The sequence below is a fragment of the Cupressus sempervirens genome, chromosome 7 (genome assembly GCF_028749045.1).
Source record: "Cupressus sempervirens isolate cs-2001-9-10 chromosome 7, ASM2874904v1, whole genome shotgun sequence".
Lineage (NCBI taxonomy): Eukaryota > Viridiplantae > Streptophyta > Pinopsida > Cupressales > Cupressaceae > Cupressus > Cupressus sempervirens.
This window is the reverse complement of record NC_143124.1, coordinates 521,847,051-521,866,679: the sequence shown is the minus strand read 5'-3', so window position 1 is coordinate 521,866,679 and position 19,629 is coordinate 521,847,051.

Below are 19,629 nucleotides of genomic sequence, written 5' to 3'. Positions count from 1 at the left end.
CAATTTTGTGCCTTTTTTTGATTAAGAAAATAACCCTCATAATCCTATCAACCTCTAGATTCCTATATTCTTCTTGAACCTCTTCAAACTTTCCCTCTTCTAGAAAGTCTTCCTCACTTTATCTCCAACCCTAATATTAATCCCTCTTCATAGTTGTTATTTCAAGGCTTCTACTTCCCTTTTGAGGTATCTAAAATGTTTAGATATTACACCTATGACTGTTCTACCAAATTCCTTTTATGGAGGCATTTTTACAGTTATCTCACAACCCACAACCATAGTCTATGTGAGAACTACCTTAGTTGATGATATATCTTAACACTTAGAAACTCATTCTTTGATACAACTTGATGAGGGAACTGAGATAGAAATAAACACAACAAGAAAAGATAAATTGATATTATCCAAAATAAGAAGTTATTACATGCATTATAGTTTATACGAACCCAACTACATGCCTTTTGGGCTATAATATTATTATATTTTGGAGAAAAACCCTTCTCAATATTTCTTCTACTAATCTCTACTAGATACATCATTTCACCTCAATGATGGGCCTTAAATAGCCTATCTTAGGTTTAGGGACATGAATAGACTTTACATTTTGAAAATGGGCACCTGTAACCAAAACAAAGGTTCTAAAATTCAAATTAGAAGTCAATGCAAAAATAAAAATTTCCAAATAAAGTGGTCTAACTTTTGGAAAGCATAACTTTTGATTGAAGACTTTGATTAACAAATCATTTAGATCATCAAAAAGATCTTTGATGTTGTATATCCTTAAAAAATGCCTATGGCCATCCCTCATTTTTCAAGGCTGTACAAGGCCATTTATTACCTAAATTCTGACTCCAAAAGGTTTCTAGGAGATCTTTGAAGCAACTTAAAACTATAATATTTTTCAAATGCTGAAACATTTTGACTTAATTTTTTGTTGACTACTTGAAATTTCAATTACAACCTTCTGTCCAACTCACAACCACTAATTATTTATAATTATGTCTCACCAACATGGAAATATACTAACCTAGAAAAGTAAGAATGGACATCTGAGTGTTATAATCTCTATCTTGAAAAAATGGGTATCCATAAATGCCAACACATCAAATGCCAACTATATTTAGATAATTTTTTGGGTGATACAAGATTGTCCTTAAATTTTTGGATGCTCATGCATCATAGATAAACATTATGTTCTAGAATATTTTGAAGACTCTTTTATAAGAATGAATTCCAACAAATCTATCTAAGGTCAATTTTGTATGAACATGGCCAAAAAGATGGTTTCTAATTAACAAATATTTTTTTGTTTAAAGATTCTTCTTTTACCTCTCTTTCTAGAGCTTTCTATCAACACCAAGGAGATTTTGCACAATTTTTGATGAAAAAAAGAAGAAGGCTATTACTTGCTCTTTATCCTTCACCCCACTAAGGATGAAGGAATTTCATTTTATAGTGGGTTGGAATACCATAACTAAAGAAGTTATATCATACTTTGGGCTCTCCCTCTCACCGAGCTCATTAAGGAAAATATTGGGAGGTATTGTCCCTAAGGTTTTTATGCTACTTATTAAAAAATATTGAGATGAAACTAATGGTAGATCCAAGGGTTTGATCATATAGAAGGATGAGAGAATATCCCTATTACTTTTAGTCTCCAAAGATAAGATAATAACCATGGTTGTTCTTTCAAATCCTTATCTACTAGAAAATAGAAGGCTTTAATTTTAGCGTGTTTTCATTCCTTAGAAGGAAAAAAAGATTAAGTAGATCATGAACTTGAAAATTCCTAATGCAGAGCCAACACAAAAATGTCAATAAAATAATAAATGACACAATTTACAAAGGAACCATATGGAAAAATCCACCTAGCACTTCCTACTCCAACAAAAAAAGGGGTCAATTTCAAAGGAATTAGCACTAAGGTTTTTGTAGCACCCGAATCCCCAAATCTTGGCCCCAAACCTAATTTTTCTAGGGTTTCCTTAATGCTCGGTCCTCACACAATCCTACGCCTAATTAGTGGTGAATTCTCCTTTACCTTAACCTATTAAAATGTTACCAAGTATGAGATCCCCTCCTCACTCAGTAGATCACTTACTACTACACACAACATTTAATTCCATTATTTTCTTCCCACGGTTCAAATTGTGATCACATTGTTCCCCTGCAAATCTGCATCTGCAAAATTAATCATATAATACAAGTTAACAAATGGTCATTCCATGAATTAGGCCTAAGTATTAATGGAACGACTCCAAATACTCTTTCTAAACTCTACTACAACCAAGGATTAAGATACAACACACTGTTTTCAACCCAATTGGTGCAATAGTGAACTTAATACAATGGAAAAAACATTAACTAGAAATGCAAAAGGTTTAATAAAACCCTTTCAATGCATTCATAACCCAACCAATTCAAGTTTAGGTTCTAGAAACAAATATAATTGTAGAAAATAGAGTCTTATTATTCAAACATTCACCAATTTATACACTAGTTCTTTGCTATATCACACCAGTCTTCCCCTCTTGGTATTTCTTGCATTGTATATAACTTTGTTAAAAAAATTGAATAGACCTGATAACTTACACAACTAATTTCTAACTTCCCTTAACTTACACAACTAATTTCTAACTTCCCTTACTTTAACCAACTCAACATGACTGATTACATCCATTTTGTAAAAACATTTATAAATAAACATTTATTATGCATGTATTTCTCTAATTTGTGAAATGTATTGAATCTTATGATGCCCTTGCATCATACTCTCGAGGATAGAAAAATTCAAGTCCCATTGAATTGTTGTGACCTTCTTCTGGATTTTCCAATTGTATGATATCACAATGATGACTAAATTGATGCTACTTGCCATAACATGCTGAATGCAATCATTGTGGTAAATGTCCTTCTTGACATGTGTAGTGCTGCCTTCTTCAAATTCTAGAACAAATATAGTAGGCACCATCATATCACCTACATAAAAATACCAATCCACACTCTGATCTTCTTCCTATTTATATATCTCTAGAGCATCACAGTGATCAAAAAATACTTCATCCCTATCATTAATAGTCTTCTCCTCAACCTGTAATCCTTGTACTATGTCCATTCCATCTTGATCATTTTTGTTAGCATCTCCATCATCGAGAAAAATCATTTCTTCAACCATACCTATCACCAATTCTCCCTCATCTACAAGAACCTTTTCCTCACAAGGTTCAACAACAACCTCCTGTTGTTCACTCTCACTCTCTACACTAGCATTCATTTTCTATTCATGCTCTTCCAATGGAATGTGTACCTTTGTTTTTTCTATACCTTCATCAGTAATGTCATCTTCATCTACCACTTTCTCAAAAAGAAATGGTATCCTCCCCCACTTTACAATACTCTTATCTAACTCTTCTCTAAGATTCTTTGACCTTTCCTCTTCTTCTTCACTATCATCTATCTACCATGTCTCCTTTATGGCTTCAAATTATTTTGCCAAATCCACCATGTCTTCTTAACATCCTTGAATACTTGTTTCCTCCATCTTGTTAGCAACTATGTTGTCATCATCTTGAACCTTTACAACAACAGGTCCAATGTTCAACAACTCCTTCCTCTTACCTAGCCTCTTGACAGGCCAAGTAACTATCTTCTTCATCTTCATATGCCAACTTGTTGCTTTCCCTTCCATCCCTACCTTTAGAGATTCTTCCACTGTCCTTATTTTCACTTTAGTGTGCCCTCCACTATCTTCCATGTTTACCTCATCATTGTAGTTATCTACCACACTTACAACCTCATTGTTCCTACTTGCTATATCTTGTCCTCTAAATGGTCACTCCTCCATCAACTCTTCTTTCAATAGGATCTCATGTTGATCCACTTCCCCATCTCTTATTTCACAAATTTTTTTTTTTACCCTTGCTTCATCTTCCTGCCATCTAGGTTCTACAAAACCTATCCACTCCATCACACCAATGTGACCATGCACTTTCCATGTTGCCTGTCCTTTCCCCAATGGATACATTACTACCATCTGCCCCATATGCCTAAATGTATAGGTGTTATCCTTCCCACAATGTACAATCCTCTTTTCCATCTGCCATGTCCTCCCAAGGATCAAATGGCATTCCATCTTTGGAAAAATATCAAACCACAAAACATCTTCATAGGCACCAATTATGAAAGGAATGCATGCTTGTTCAGTGATGTCCACAACATTTTGTTCATTCCACCCTTGTACCCTATAAGGCTTCTTAAGTGTAGTCCTAGGAATATGCAACTTTTTAATCACCTCCATAGAAACAAAGTTGGTAAAAAGCTCCATTTGTCACAACAAGCTTACATACTTTACCATAACATTTGCAATGTGTCTTAAAAATTCCTTCTTCATTGTACTCTATATCCAGGGGTTCTTTCATCATCACCATGCTATTAAAAAAATTAAAATTTAATAACCTTACACCTTCTTCACCAAGAAACCAAATCTAAGATCCCTCAAGCCCAATGCCACCACTTTGGAACACATAGAAGGATGCATCTACTCCTATGTCACATTAAAGGACACCAAGCACTTAGCATCTTAGACCAGATTCTAACTCTCCAAACATCATATCCTCAAGACCTTTTCAGGCTCTCATACCAATCTGATGCATAGTCAACACAAAAATGTCAATAAAATAATAAACGACACAATTTACAAAGGAACGATATGGCAGACTCCACCTGACACTTCCTACTCCAACAAAAAAAGGGTCAATTTCAAAGGAATTAGCTCTAAGGTTTCTATAGCACCCGAATCCCCAAATCTTGGCCCCAAACCTAATTTTTCTAGTGTTTTCTTAATGCTCAATTCTCACACAATCCTAGACTTGATCAGTGGTTGATTCTCCTTTAACTTAACCTATTAAAATGTTACCAAGTATGAGATCCCCTCCTCACTTAGTAGATCCCTCATGACTACACACAACATTTAATTCCATTATTTTCTTCCCATGGTTTAGACTATGATCACATTGTTCCCTTGCAAATCTGCATATGCAAAATTAATCATATAATACAAGTTAACAAATGGTCATTCCATGAATTAGGCCTGAGTATTCATGGAACGACTTCAAACATTCTTTCTAAACTCTACTGCAACCAAGGATTAAGATACAACATGCTATTTTCAACTCAACTGGTGTGGCAATGAACTTAATAAAATGGAAAAAATATTAACTAGAAATGCAAAAGGTTTAATAAAACCCTATCAATGCATTCATAACCCAACCAATTCAAGTTTAGATTCCAGAAACAAATATAATTGCAGAAAATAGAGAGTCTTATTATTCAAACATTCGCTAGTTTATACAATATTCTCTGCTGTATCACACCAGTCTTCCCCTCTCAGTGTTTCTTGCATTGTATATAACTTTGTTAAAAAAATTGAATAGACCCAACAATTTACACAACTAATTTCTAACTTCCCTTTAACCAACTCAACATGACTGATTACATCCATTTTGTAAAAACATTTATAGATAAACATTTATTATGCATGTATTTCTCTAATCTGTGAAATGTCTTGAATCTTATGATGCCCCTGCATCAATTTCATAAGTCAAGAAAATGACATATAAAAAATATTTGAGGCCTACCTAATTCGAGGCTAGGAAAGCCTAGGCACATTTTTGAGATTATATTATTTCTTTTACATACTTGGGTGATCATTCTAGCTCCTTAGTGTCTATAGAAACTTTCATAAATGTAAGTCCAATTCAAGACCAATAAATTCAAGGATAGAAATGTGAAATAAAAATCAATGAAATTTAGAAAGGATAAGCACTTAGATTGATTTTAACTCCATATTTAGCTTGGGTTTTTTTGTGATTTTAACCTAGTAATAAAGGTCCAAGTTTTAGATATATTGTTGGCTTGAAAAAAAATAGATTGAAACAAGAAACCACTTTTGAAAATTACTTAGCTTTCCAAAAATTAAGAATTAAAAAAAAATGCATCCATTTGTGTCCTAGGGACTTGATTTATCAAAACATACCGAATTACAAAGATCTATTGTTTTCAACCATTTTTGTCATCATAATTAAATTCACAGAGAATAAAACACCTCTATAATTTTAAGACCTTTCCAGAAATGTAATATTTTTAGAAACAATCTTTGAATTGTGCCCAAAATTATTTTTTTTATGAAAAATCTTAATTAAATTATTAAAAAAAAAAATAAATTCAAATTATTTGATTTTTTCTTTGTAGTCCCCTTATTGTTAGCAGAAATGTGATTTTTTTAAAGAGATAAATTATAAGTCATTTGAGAGATATGACAAAATCTTTGGAAACTTTATAACTTGGTCATGTCAAGGCTGTTAGATGCATATGAGGGAAATAGATGATTGATCTATTTAACTCTTTCCATCATCCAAGAATGGAATAACAACAAAATACAAACATGTGCAAAAAAAAATACCAAATTCAACCCACACATGTATGTAAGAAGATTTATTGAGTTAGGTGCTTCACGCTAAGTTCGCCAAAATGTCATAGAGGTAAATCTGCAAGACTAGAAAGAAAGATTAGTAGAAAAATATTTAGTTTAAATCAACTACTAATAAAACTAACCCTACAAAATAATGAAAAATAAGAATGATTATCAAAAAATAAACTAAATAAAATTGAAACAGACTAAATGATATCTTTTTTCTTATGTTGCTTCTCTTCATTCATATGATGTGTACACACAGTTATGATTTTGACAACACTTAGAATCTAATTAGAAAATGACAAAATCGTATTGATTTCTAAGATTATGATTGATGATTGAACATAGATTTGATGCATAATTTCATGATGAAAACTTGCATAAGTTCAATACTGAATTTAGAGAGATCATATTTAAGAATGAGAGTTTCTTATATAGAACTTGTGGTTAAAATGGACAATTACAATTAATCAAAGAAAATCAAGATCAATGAACAAGAAGAGATAAGATTGATTTTTTTTAGGAAGTTTCCAATTTCAAACTAGAAAAATAGAAGATAAATCTAAAGATATTTTCAATTTTTGGAGAGGTAAAGTTTCCAAAAAATGAAAATGGAAAAACTTTGTTTTTATTTTATTTTGAATAATATATGATTTTTAGAATAATTTTTTTTTCAGTAATGAGGTTTTTAATTTTAAAATTTGTAATTCCTCATAGATTTTTTTAAAAAAGATTTTAGAATATATAATTGAATTACAAATTAAATTAAATTAGAAAGGTAGAATTAGTTGAAATTAATTGAAATGAAATAAAATTAATAGGAAATTGAAATTGATAAAAATTGAGATGAAATTAACTTAAATTAATTTTAGAGATCAATGTTCAGAGGAAAACATTACTTAATTTAAATAATTAATAATAAATATTTAAACCATGAGACTTTAAAAATTAAGTTTAATTTATTAGTAAAAACTAATTAATTAAAGGTTAATTAGTTAAACAATATTGATTAATTAATTTATATTATGAGAATGAATAAATAATTTGAAGATTAAATCATAGAGGGATACATATGATTAATTAACAATTAAAGAATAATTAAATAATAGAGGAGATAATTAGTAATTTAATGTTAAGTCACAAGCATGTCATTTTTGAGTATCTGGCAAACCTTATTGTTTCATTGTCTTTCTTTGAGAAGTTGAGTTTTAGGAATAGGTGCTCCACATCTATTCCTATAAGGAGGAAGTTATAGGGAGTAGCTCCTCATATGTGCTTGACCCACAATTAATCATATCAAAACATGTCTAGGAGCTCTTAAAAGTTGATAACATAATAAAATGAATTAGGGAGTGGAAACCATTAAATCCTCAAATGCCATGAGTGGCCTATGTAGGTGGTGGATGTACTCAAGTCCCCAAATGTCATCTATTTTGTTGTCTGGATAGGGATACTCCTTATAATTTTTACTCTCTTGCCTAGATCTAGTACCAATGAGTAGTACGCTTATGTACCATTGTTGTGCTACATTGCTTATGTTTTAGTGTTCTCAATGTAGTATTGGCTATGTATTTGATTTCCTTGACTAGCATGAGTATATATTTGCATTCTTGAGTATGCCTATTCCTTGTTTAGGTCATATGACTACCTTCATGAGCATGATGAGGCGAGTTTGAGGATTCCACATGATCAAGTGGTGTGACAAGAAACTATTGGAGACTGGTGTATGTGTGGAAAATTACTTCTAGTGACAAAGTTTGAGCATGATGTGTTCTTTATGTCCCACACATTCTATTTTAGTGATCTATGTTCTTTGATGCTTTTTATGAGTAAGAAGTCAAAGCCAAGATTAATTATTATGTGTTTTGGTAGATTATTATTATTTATTAAGTTTGAGTAGACTCAAATTGAAGACCTCCCAGATAAGAAGCTCACAATTTTCCATTGTGTTGTAGGGTCTTACCTTATGTTCTTAGATGTTGTGAATAATAGATTGGGTTTAATTTATGTTGGTTATGATTATATCAAGTGTGTATGAACTTGAATTATGCCTTTCAATATTTTGTGGTGTGGAACTATATGTTTATCAGTTGTACGTTGGTGCTAACTTATATGTTTCACTTTATTTTCCATGTTTTGAGAAAGAATTGAAAATTAATGTAGGTGCCTGCACCAAGGCTTATGCTAACCAAGGTTTTTGTTTTTTGACTAAAGCACATGACTCATTAGACTAAAATTTTTTGTCTTAGAGTTTATAAGTCATGGATAAATGTCTACACATGTCAACTTGTGTCTACATAGACTGACACATTTGTCTTCTTTGGCGTCTATGCTTATTTTTCATTTTTTGTTTAGGCATCAATGTCGAGGAGTGTGTTATGAATTTGAGATGGAATTATGATGGTTCTATACGTCTAGAAGGTAATGAACTTGTATGTGTAATTATCTTAGGTACACTTCCCTATGATTTAAAATGAACTTTTTTAAAAATAAGAAACTTAGTCTCCTTTATATTTTAGTCATGGATTATTACTAACTTATTCTCTTTTGATTCATTAAACATTGTCTATCTCCTTATAGGGTAGTCTTGTGAATGTATCTACTCTATTCTAAGTATTTATTAAGGTTATCTTGGAATCCTTGGAAGTACATTCTAATGGAACCCCAAAATTTGAGAGTTGTTGCTAAATTTTGTAGATCTGAGGAACATCTTTAAGTTACATTCTAATTTTGCGATATATGGAATTCTCGACCTTCAATTTCACAATTTTAGAACTAGACTTCTAGTTGTGTCTAATTTCATGATTTTGGTGGAGGAGATATCTTCAGTTAGTGATTTCACAATTTTGATGGTACTGGTTTTTTTACAATCCATAGTTTCGAGAATCATAAAGGGGCATCAATTTCATTAATTGATCAACATAAGAGGTTATGTTAAAGTTTTTTCTATTCATCTGATTTTCTTCCAATATGGAATTAACTAAGGATGGTTTGTGCTAAGGATTTGAAGGAAATATTGTCATTTAATGCATTCTACCTTGTTCATAGATATAAGGACATATGGTAGGTTTCTTATTTTCATAGAAAAACATTCTTTTTTTTTGTGGAAAAAAGAGGGGTATAAATTTATTCACTCAAAACCAAGTTACAGAGCAAAGGTCAAAGGTCCAAAAAAAAATTACATACTCCTGTCCTCTAGTAACATCTGATCAATGATCTCACAATACTCAGAGGGTAGCTCATCCCTACCATTAATAACCCATCTACCCACATTCTCTAAAGCCCACTTACCCAAAAAATTCGCCAATCTGTTCCATTCACGAGGGATATGACAAAAGGAAATAGAGTCCAAGGAACTATAGAGACTAAGAATTTGTCTGGCCAAAGAGGCAAGTTACCAGCTAATGTCTTCCAACCTCTAGTTATTCAACATATCCATGACAATCTGAGAGTAAGACTCATAGATGATCTTCTGCCACCCTAATGAGTAGTCACACTCAATGGCAACTTTAATAGCTAGGGCCTCCATCAAATTATTAGAATGTTGACCCTTGTAAATAGAGACTAGAAAAACCTCACCACCATCATTGCCTCTACCAATAGTCCCAATACTGACATGACCAGGGTTCCCCCAAGAAGATCCATCCGTATTGATCTTCAAGAACCCAGTCAGGGGAGGAGACCACCTCCCATCCTGGCACACTCGCTGCTTACCATGGCTCGATCTTTTACTAGGAATGCATCCTTGATAGTTATCTCCCAGTTTTAGGTTCCTCACTATAACTTGATCCCTAGGATCTATATTAATAGACATATCACACTTTGCATAGATTATCTCCTAGAGCCTATTGAGAATCAACTTCCACAATTGGGAGCTGCCTAATTTGGAATCAAAAAAGATTCTACGATTCCTTTCCAGCCAAATGTTCCAAAGAATGAAGATTGGACCAACCATCTAGGAAATCTATAAGAAAGAAGTCTTCACTAGAGGTCTACCCAAGCTTTCCCAGAAATCAATAATAGAAGTAGTACGAATACAACCATGACACCAAGCCTCCCACCACCTATGCCATATCTCTCTCGAAAAAGGGTAGAGAAAAAATAACTAGGGGACACACACCTCATTGTGCAAACAAAGAACACAAATCAAATGTCCTTGAAAATCTCATTTGTAGAGATTCTCCCAAGTGAGGCATTTCTTCTGAGCCAACAACCATAAGAAAAAGTTACACTTGGGCCATGAAAAGGTACTCCAAACCTTATTCCACCAATTCAAGTCAGCCAGACTGTGTAAGTTCCTGTCAAGAATAGCATAGCCTTGAGCCGCAATAAATTTACCTTTTGGATTGGGGCTCGATCCAAATTGTTCCTCCCATTGAGAGAGCTGCAAAACCTATCCTCCAGAATTCTAGAGAGAAGGGCCCGATCCTCATCAGAGCCACCCATCAGCCACTCCTAAGAATATTTCTAGCAAGTCAACTCAACATGCCCCAGATGCTTGACAGTCTTAAAATGCTCCACCTTAAGCCAGCCAACATTAGTGAAAGTTTGGGAAAGGGGAAGAAGCTGGGGATAACTGGAAAGAATGGGAGGGTGGCCATCCCACAAGTCCTGCCAAAACAAAGTATCTGAGCCTCTGTTGTGAATCTAGAAGAGCCTCTCCTTAATAAGTTGGGCTCCCTTCTTAAGAGTATCCCAAATACAGGAGCCTTTACCCACCAAAGGAAGGCATGGAACCTCAGAGCAATCCGCACTAGGAAAGTACTTATGGGTAAGAATCTTAGCCCACTCTTGATCTTGATTGTTACACCAGTGCCAGTACAATTTGGCAGCCAAGGCCATGACAACAAGAGCCATCAAGTGAAGCCTGAAGCCACCTGCATGTTTCGGCCTACACACAAACTCCCTCTTGACCAAGCTCACTTTGAGGATAGAAGACTCCCAGACCAAAGGAATTTCTGAGATAAAACATCAAAGTCCCTCACAAAATTAGAAGGGGGAACTTGAACACAACACCTATAAATGGGAAGAGACTACACCACAATCTTTAGCAAAACCACTCTCCCAACATAAGATAACCATTTGTAGCTTCAATGACTAATCTTACTCTTGAATTTATCCAAAATCCCCTACTAGTAATCCTTTTGTTGAGCATCCAAGAACAAAGGGACCCCTATATACATCAGAGGAAAGAAGCCAATTTGGAATCTAAGAATTCTAGCAATCTTATTTTGAATAAGATGAGGAGTGTTAAAGAAATAGATAGAAGAATTGTTGTCATTAATTCTCTATCCTGAGGCTTTTAAATAAATATCCAAAGATTTCCTAATATTTACTGCCTCACTGATTCTAGCCATACCCATCAATACGATATCATCCACAAACTAAAGATGAGAATACAACGGAAGGTTGTTATTCCAGCTCCAACCTTGGATAATACCTTGCCACACCTGAGCTTTTAAAAACCTGCCAAGATCCTTTGCCATGATAATGAACAAGTAGGGAGAAAGAGGGTCACCTTGTCAAAGCCCTCTAGAAGGGCCAAATAACTCTAAAGGTTGTCCATTAATAAGAACTGAGAAGGAGGGTGATGTCACACAACTAAGAACCCATTCAATCCACTCCACAACAAACCCAAAAGTCAAAAGAATTTTTTGTAAGAACTCCCAATTGACCTAATCATAAGCCTTGGCCATGTCAATTTTAGTGAACATAGCTTTCTCCTTTGAAGTAGTGATAGAGTGGATTGCCTCCATTGCTTTCACAATTCCATCCAAAATTTGTCTTTTGTCAACAAAGCCACCCTGTTTAGCAGAGATCAAAAAATGAAGGAATGGCTTGAGCCTCTCAACAATCAATTTGGTGATGATCTTGTAGACAACATTACATAATGCTATTGGCTTGAATTGATCTAGTTGATTAGCCTCTTCCTTCTTAGGTATGAGAGCCAAGAAGGTTGAATTTAAAGACTTCAACATCTGTTTATTCTTGTATGATTCCTGGACCACATCTAGGAGATTATACTTTATTATCTCCCAGAATTCTTGGAAAAACTCAATTGGAAACTGGTTCATACTAGGGGCCTTACCTTTCTTCATATTAAACACAATTTTCTCCAACTCTGGAAGCAAGATAGGGCTTAAGATGGTGGCGTTCATCTCTATAGAGACAAGGCGAGGGATACAATCCAAAATATCATGCTCTTTAGGCCCAACACAAGGATCCTCCCTAGAAAAGAGATCAGAGAAATAATTGATTGCTTCCCTAGAGATATCTTCATGAGAAAAGATTTGAGTTCTATTTGTTAAGGCAAGAGGGGAGAGAGAGTTCCTATGCCTTCGTGCCTTAACAAAGTTGTGGAAAAAGGCCATGTTCCTATCCCCCTCTTGAAGCCACTCAATACGAGATTTTTGCTTCCAAAAACTCTCCTCCCCAAGCTCCCATTCTTCCAACTCCTTAAGAGCCAGGGACTTAGCTTCACTCATCTCAGAGTTCAACCCCTGGTTCCAAATCTAGCAGGTAATATTATCTAGCTTGGTTTGAGCATCAGTCTTCTAAACATGTAGATACCCGAAGCATTGTCTATTCCATCTCTAAGCCTGTATTTCACATGTTGAAGCCTCTTATTGAAAGCATACATGGCCGTACCATAATCAGACATTCCCTCATACCGCCGATCCACCATAAGATCAGGGAGAGACAAGTCTTTGAGCCACATCAACTGGAATTTTAAAGAGAGATTCTAGTGATGGAAAGCTTAACTGGCCAGTGATCCAATCCCCTCCAATCAAGGATTTTAGAACTGGTGATCCACCTATTGTCCATCCAATAACAAGAGACCAAAAATCTGTCAAGCCTTTTTGAGATAGCCTCACTACCACATCTCTGATTATTTCAAGTAAAGACACCATTAGTCAACTTCACATCAATAAGAACCAATGATCCAATCATATCTCTGAGAAAATTTGAGGACTGGTCTAGCCTTGCTAGCCCTGGTCTTTTTTCCTCCAGGCTAATAACTACATTGAAATCACCCACCATAATCCATGGAAGATAAGGTTCCAAGGATCGAATTAATCTGATATGATTCCATAATTGAGATTTACTTGGAAAGTCTGTAGGAGCATAAATATTGGATAAGAAGCACCTTTCTCCATTCTCAAAGCTAGTGGCAATCAAATAAATGGATGACCAACTAGAAATCCACCAAAGTGGGGAGACTTTCCTTAGGTCCCAGAAGCAAGCCACCCCTCCTGAACTATTCAAGGCACCCACCCCCTACCAAGAGCCTTGGGGCCAGATATATGCATCACAATTAGCCAATCCATCCAATGAAAGTTTAGTTTCCTGTATGAAGACTATATCAGGAGACTGGGACTCAATTAATCTATGAACAACCTTTTTTTTTTGGGGATGCTGTTCAACCCCCTTACATTCTATGATAACACTATCATTTATGCGGGTGAGAGAAATGAGAATCAATGGGTCACACAAACCTAGAATCAACCAAATTTTCATCCATTATATTCACTTTCTCCTAATCAGTCTTCTTGCCACTTTTTGACAGTTTATCTAAAGGTCCCTTTTTGAAGGGTTTCTGATGAATTCCTAGAACAAGGGGAGCCTTATTACTTTTTGCAGAATCTAATGTCCCCTTAGACCTAAGGGGGTCAGAGGCCACCAAGACTGGGCCCTGTGAAACCTGGGATCCATGAAGATCCTCGATATCCTACATTGGAGGGGGCAAATTAATATCCAACTACTCGACTTGTAGGTCCCTTGTAACTAGAATATGATCCTCTCTTTGTATATCTCCTTTTCAGCCTCATGCTAACTTTTGACCTCAAAAGAGAGCTCAACTAGGATGACTTCCTCTTGGACCATGTCCCTAGGAGCCTCAAACCTATTCAAGGTGTCCTCAGTTCGCCTATCCATCTAGGTTCTCTTCTTACCTTTGCCCTTATTATGAGATTTCACTTGAGTAAATCCCTCACTATCAACAGGTCCATTTGATACCATGGTCTTTCCCTTATCCTCCCTAGGGGGACCTAGAGCATCCAAGGAATGGATCTTATACCTAGGACATCTGCCAAGAAGATGTCCATATTCATGGAATATTCTGCATCTAAATGGTAGGGTCTCATAATCCAATTATTGAATCTAGGAAATAGAGCCCATATAGATCTCCATAGAATTTGGCAATGGATTATTTTAATCAACTTCTAAAGATATACGAGCAAAAGAAATTACCTTTTGATCTTGAGTCTGTGTAGCTGATCCCATAGGTTTTCCTAGAAGCATCGAGATTGAGTGAAGAATATCTTCCCTCCAAACTCCAAAGGAAGTCTTGACAAGTGTACCCATACCGAAACTCGAGAGGGTTATTTCCTCAATAGAGTTAAATCCCGTGTGCCAAGGCTTGATGAATAGCCCCACCTAGTTAAAGAAATAAGAGCCACCTTCAAAGGCCTTATTCCTATCTGACATGCATGAGAAGATGAAAATAAAGTAATTATTAGCTACTAGCAAAATTTCCATATCTCCTTCTAGGTTCCACACCCGACGGGCCCATGAGTCCAACATAGGCAATGAAAGATGAAGGCCCAAAAATTCGTAGATAAGAGCATAATTACTCCAGTACTCAACATCCTCTGAAACCTATTTAGGTTGAATGAATAGAATTGGTCAGACCTCAACTTTTTGCAAACATCCATTAATTTTTTGTAGTTGGAGCTTCCCATTAGAAGAGGATTCTCCTTCCCCTAATTGCGATTTACCATTTGGAGCCCTACTATTGGCATGCACCCCCAAAGTCGGCTCACCCATCTCCAAATCTTCACCCAAAGGATGGGGAAAGGTGACACCAAGGTCCCCCATTCACCCTAAGCTTGGAAAAAGCATGAAAACAAGGAAAAAAGCTAGGCAAGAGTCCCTCAACCTTGCACCACTACGGGTTCCCACCAAAAATGCATCAATGAACACCAAAAACAAATTGAAGCCAAACACCTACGGCCAAAAAGGAAACTTGCACACAGAACTCCTCCACACAGTAATCAACAACAAAAAAAAAAATGCTATCCACGAACTAGCAAGATAGACACCATGAGAAGTAGAAGAGCACACGGGTCGGGCTAGGGCATGCAAGCCCTAGAAAATCAAAAAATGCTTACAAAAGCCATCGCCTAGTCCATTCTTCAACCATTAGTTATCGTAACTATATTCTTAAAGTTATGAAAAGTCAACAATTAAATCAAAATAGTAAGTCAATTGCATTTGTGACTTAATATTCAAACAATATCGTGGATGTGAAGCAATTCAATAACATAGATATCTTTAAGCATGTTTATCACATCCTTCTAATATTTAATCTATTCATAGAAAAACATTCTCAAGTGCATATTTTTGTATATATTTTGCAAGACATGAGATATGGGTTTCTAGTGCAATCACATGATGAAAATGAAGTACCATGCCTAGTCATGCAACCAGGATTGACACCATCTCAAGATGACCAATTCGATATCATCAACAATATTTATGTAGCTGCATGGGATTTGCAGACAACATATGCTTGGTACCAAAGTGACTACCATGAAATCCTGATGGAAGAAGAAACTAGAGAGGTCTTGAACATGCTAATGGGATTGCCGAATGAAGAAGTTGCCGAGCATTTGGAGAAAATTCTCAACATAATTTGAGAATTGTGGTTTTATTTTGTTTTCTCTTTTGATTGTAATTATCTATAACAAGTTGCAGTTAGTTTCTAGGTAGTTAGAATGAAAAAGACTAGAGCTTTTTTGCACCCTTTCATATTCTATAAGAAAGGGTACCAAGGCCTTATATAGAGATATACAAAGATACAAAAACATATACACAAAGAAATATCATAGATACTTAAATGTATAGTGGATGCTAGATACTGCAACTTGTTACAACCTAGTTGTACTTCATTTTTTAATTAATAAAATATACCATGTTCTTTTCTAGAAGATTGGGAATTGGTCATTGATTTTTCTAGATCAAAATAATTTGTTTTTGGATCAACACTATTTGTAGAGTAAAATTGGGGCAAACCATTGAAATAAAAACTCATATGCTTATGTTATGCATAATTGGTCTTCATTTGGAAGTTAAATTCAATTATTTAAGGTTTGTTAAATTCTCTTAGTTTGTTTGCACATTAGTTGATGGTGGTGTGCCCATCTCCAAGAAATAACATTTTTCCAATAATCATCAAAGTTGACTCTCATCTTCATTTTGGAAGGCATTGGTCTAATTATAGTTTGAATATTAAGAACAACTTTGTGGAAGGTAAACAATCAGTATCAGTCCACTTTCATGTACTACAGTATATAGTTATACATTTTATTTGAAATCATCCCTCTTTTTACAAACATTTGTTATTATGATCAATTTATCTTTGAGAAATTTTTCCAACTCAAGATCATTGTTAAGTTTGCATAGTCTACATCATTAATCAAAGGTACAACCACCTAAGTCTTGTAGAGCCTAAAGTATGGAGTTTGAAGGAGTCATGATTGAACCTTCTTTTTTGACCAAAATTGTGTTGAGTTTCCCAACATTGAGTAGGAAATTTCATAGGAAGACAATGAACAATTGTGTGCACCAATAGATTAGCAACCCTACTAGGGAGAGTTTCTCACAATTTACATTATGCATTTACCTAGAGCATTCACATTCATAGACTAGATACAGAGTAGAAGTATTTTATTTAAGTTTGACTATGCTGGAGGAAGAACTCAAAAGACCTAGAAAACAATATTTTTCAAAGTAAATTAGAATAATTCCAAACTTTACAAGAGTATGAAATACTGTTTAAAGAAAAATTGGTGACTCTACTATTTTGTGTGTATTTATGAATGATCATTTGTTCATAACTAAGAATTGAAGAAGTGATAGATATTTATCCTTGAAGTTTATGTGGAGAAGGAGGTTTTTACATTTTGGAAAATATTTGCAGTACACACCAGAGAAAACAAGAAGAAAAGATAAGCAATCAGCAGATATGTCATTGACTAGATATAAAAAATTCACAGATAGAGAGAAACACTTACATGATGATGATTAGATGGATACACAATAAGAAGAAAATCTATTTTTTATTTGAATTTGGGGCAATTTGAAGCCCACCAAGTTGTTGATGAATCTAGTAAAGAAGATGTTAATGAAGAAAAAAAAAGAGGATTCTCAAAAGCTTACAGAAGCATTAGAAATTTTGTAGTCCTTGAAAAGGGCCACAGAAGCATTAAGAGTTCTTATTGGAAAAGTTTGGTTTGAGAAAGATGCTATCACTACACCAAAATGCATTGAAGAAAAGAAAAATAAAGACAAAGGCCAGTCTTCCAAATACACTCCTCATAAAAATAAAATTTCCTCTTTTAATATTGTGCATAAAAATCTATTGTATAAAAATGAAGAAAATAATAAGTTCATTGATCGAAATAAGAACTAGACAAATAGAGTTGGGAGCAATTGGAAGACTAACATTGTTAATAATCAAAATAATGCGAGGGGGTTTAACTTTAATCAAAATAACCAATGAGCAAGAGCCCCTATGTTAGAATGAGTAATCTTTCCTTGGTTATATTTATTAATTGGGATAAACTAAGGTATCCCTTATGTAATTTTTGTCATCTAGTACACGTGTAAAGTGTTGAGCTATTGTTTTGCATGATGCTTAATGGAAGGAATCCTTTCGAACTCCTCTCTTGAAAAGCTAATCTAGGATCAACTACAAGGTTTTGGACGATCTTGCGACCTACTGAAATTTTCTCAATTGAAGATAAATAATACATTCACGAAGAGGCCTTTGCTGATTCCAACCAATATTAGATAAGATGTTTGATCTGCTATTTTAAAAAGTAACCACAAAAGAGATATATTTTTGGGATTTTCTATTTTATAATTGATTACAATTTATTGAGAAAAATTCATTTTTGTAATTCATTTATTAAGGAAAATAGTTTACTCCTTAAGAGGATCTTAACACTTTTCACACACTTGTTATGAATGGTGACATTCATAGAAATGAGAGCTATACATGCAACTCCTTTCTCATCTCTATAAAAGAGATGTCTCTTTCATTCTTTTACGCTTCTTCTACACATCACATTGATGTTATTGTAATGAGCCAATCTCTCTCTCTCTCTCTCTCTCTCTCTCTCTCTCTCTCTCTCTCTCTCTCTCTCTCTCCTATAGGCTTTGCCTTCATTTATAGTAGTACACAAGGTGTTTTCTTTGCTTTCCCCTTTCAAAATCTTTGTCTCCTCTTGTTGATTATTTGGTGCATGCTCATGGGTATAGACTTATCTCATAGTAATATATCTTCTCACTTTGTTCACTTGGATTCTTTCATAGATGTATTTTCATTTAGACATTTCTTACATGTTACCATAACTTATTAATCCTTGTTTTAAGCTTGTGTAAAAGTTGCCACATTGGAGACTTATTAGACTATTATTATTTTCTTTGATTATTGTTATTAAAAACTACATTATCAAACTTTTTCCCTCTCTTATTATTAATATGTCTCTGTTCATTTTTTAACATTAAGCAATCAAAGTGTGCATAGAGATAAGCTTTGATTATTAATCTCTTTTTTAAATCTAAGAAGAAGAAAAATTGTTTGAAGTCTTTTGGTTGGTAGGGCTTGAATTATTTTTCAACCATTCTAATTTCTCATATTTGATTTCCATAATCATTCTAAACCTCTTAAGGTATAAGACCCTTGGAATTTTTGGCTCCTATTTTATCTTTTATCTTTTATATTTTACAAGGAGATCATTGTCTTCTTCAGATGGTAAGCCGTATCCATCGTCCACCATTTTAGATTTTAAAAAAAAAAGTTTGTCACAAATTATTTATATTTGATAACAATAGTTCTATTTCCTATAAAAATTTGTTTGGTCAAATCCACCATTGTTCCTCTTTATCTTTCTTGATGTCTGATAATTAGTAAGAAGCATTACAGTTGCAGGGCTTAATTTGTTTTGGCTGCCATTTTTCATTTTCTTCTTATTGTAACGCCAACTATCATAATTAGATTCTTCAAATCATAATAACCCTCTTTATACTCCATTTAGAGAATGCTCTATTCTTTGACAATAAAATGATAAAAATTATTTTGCATATAATAG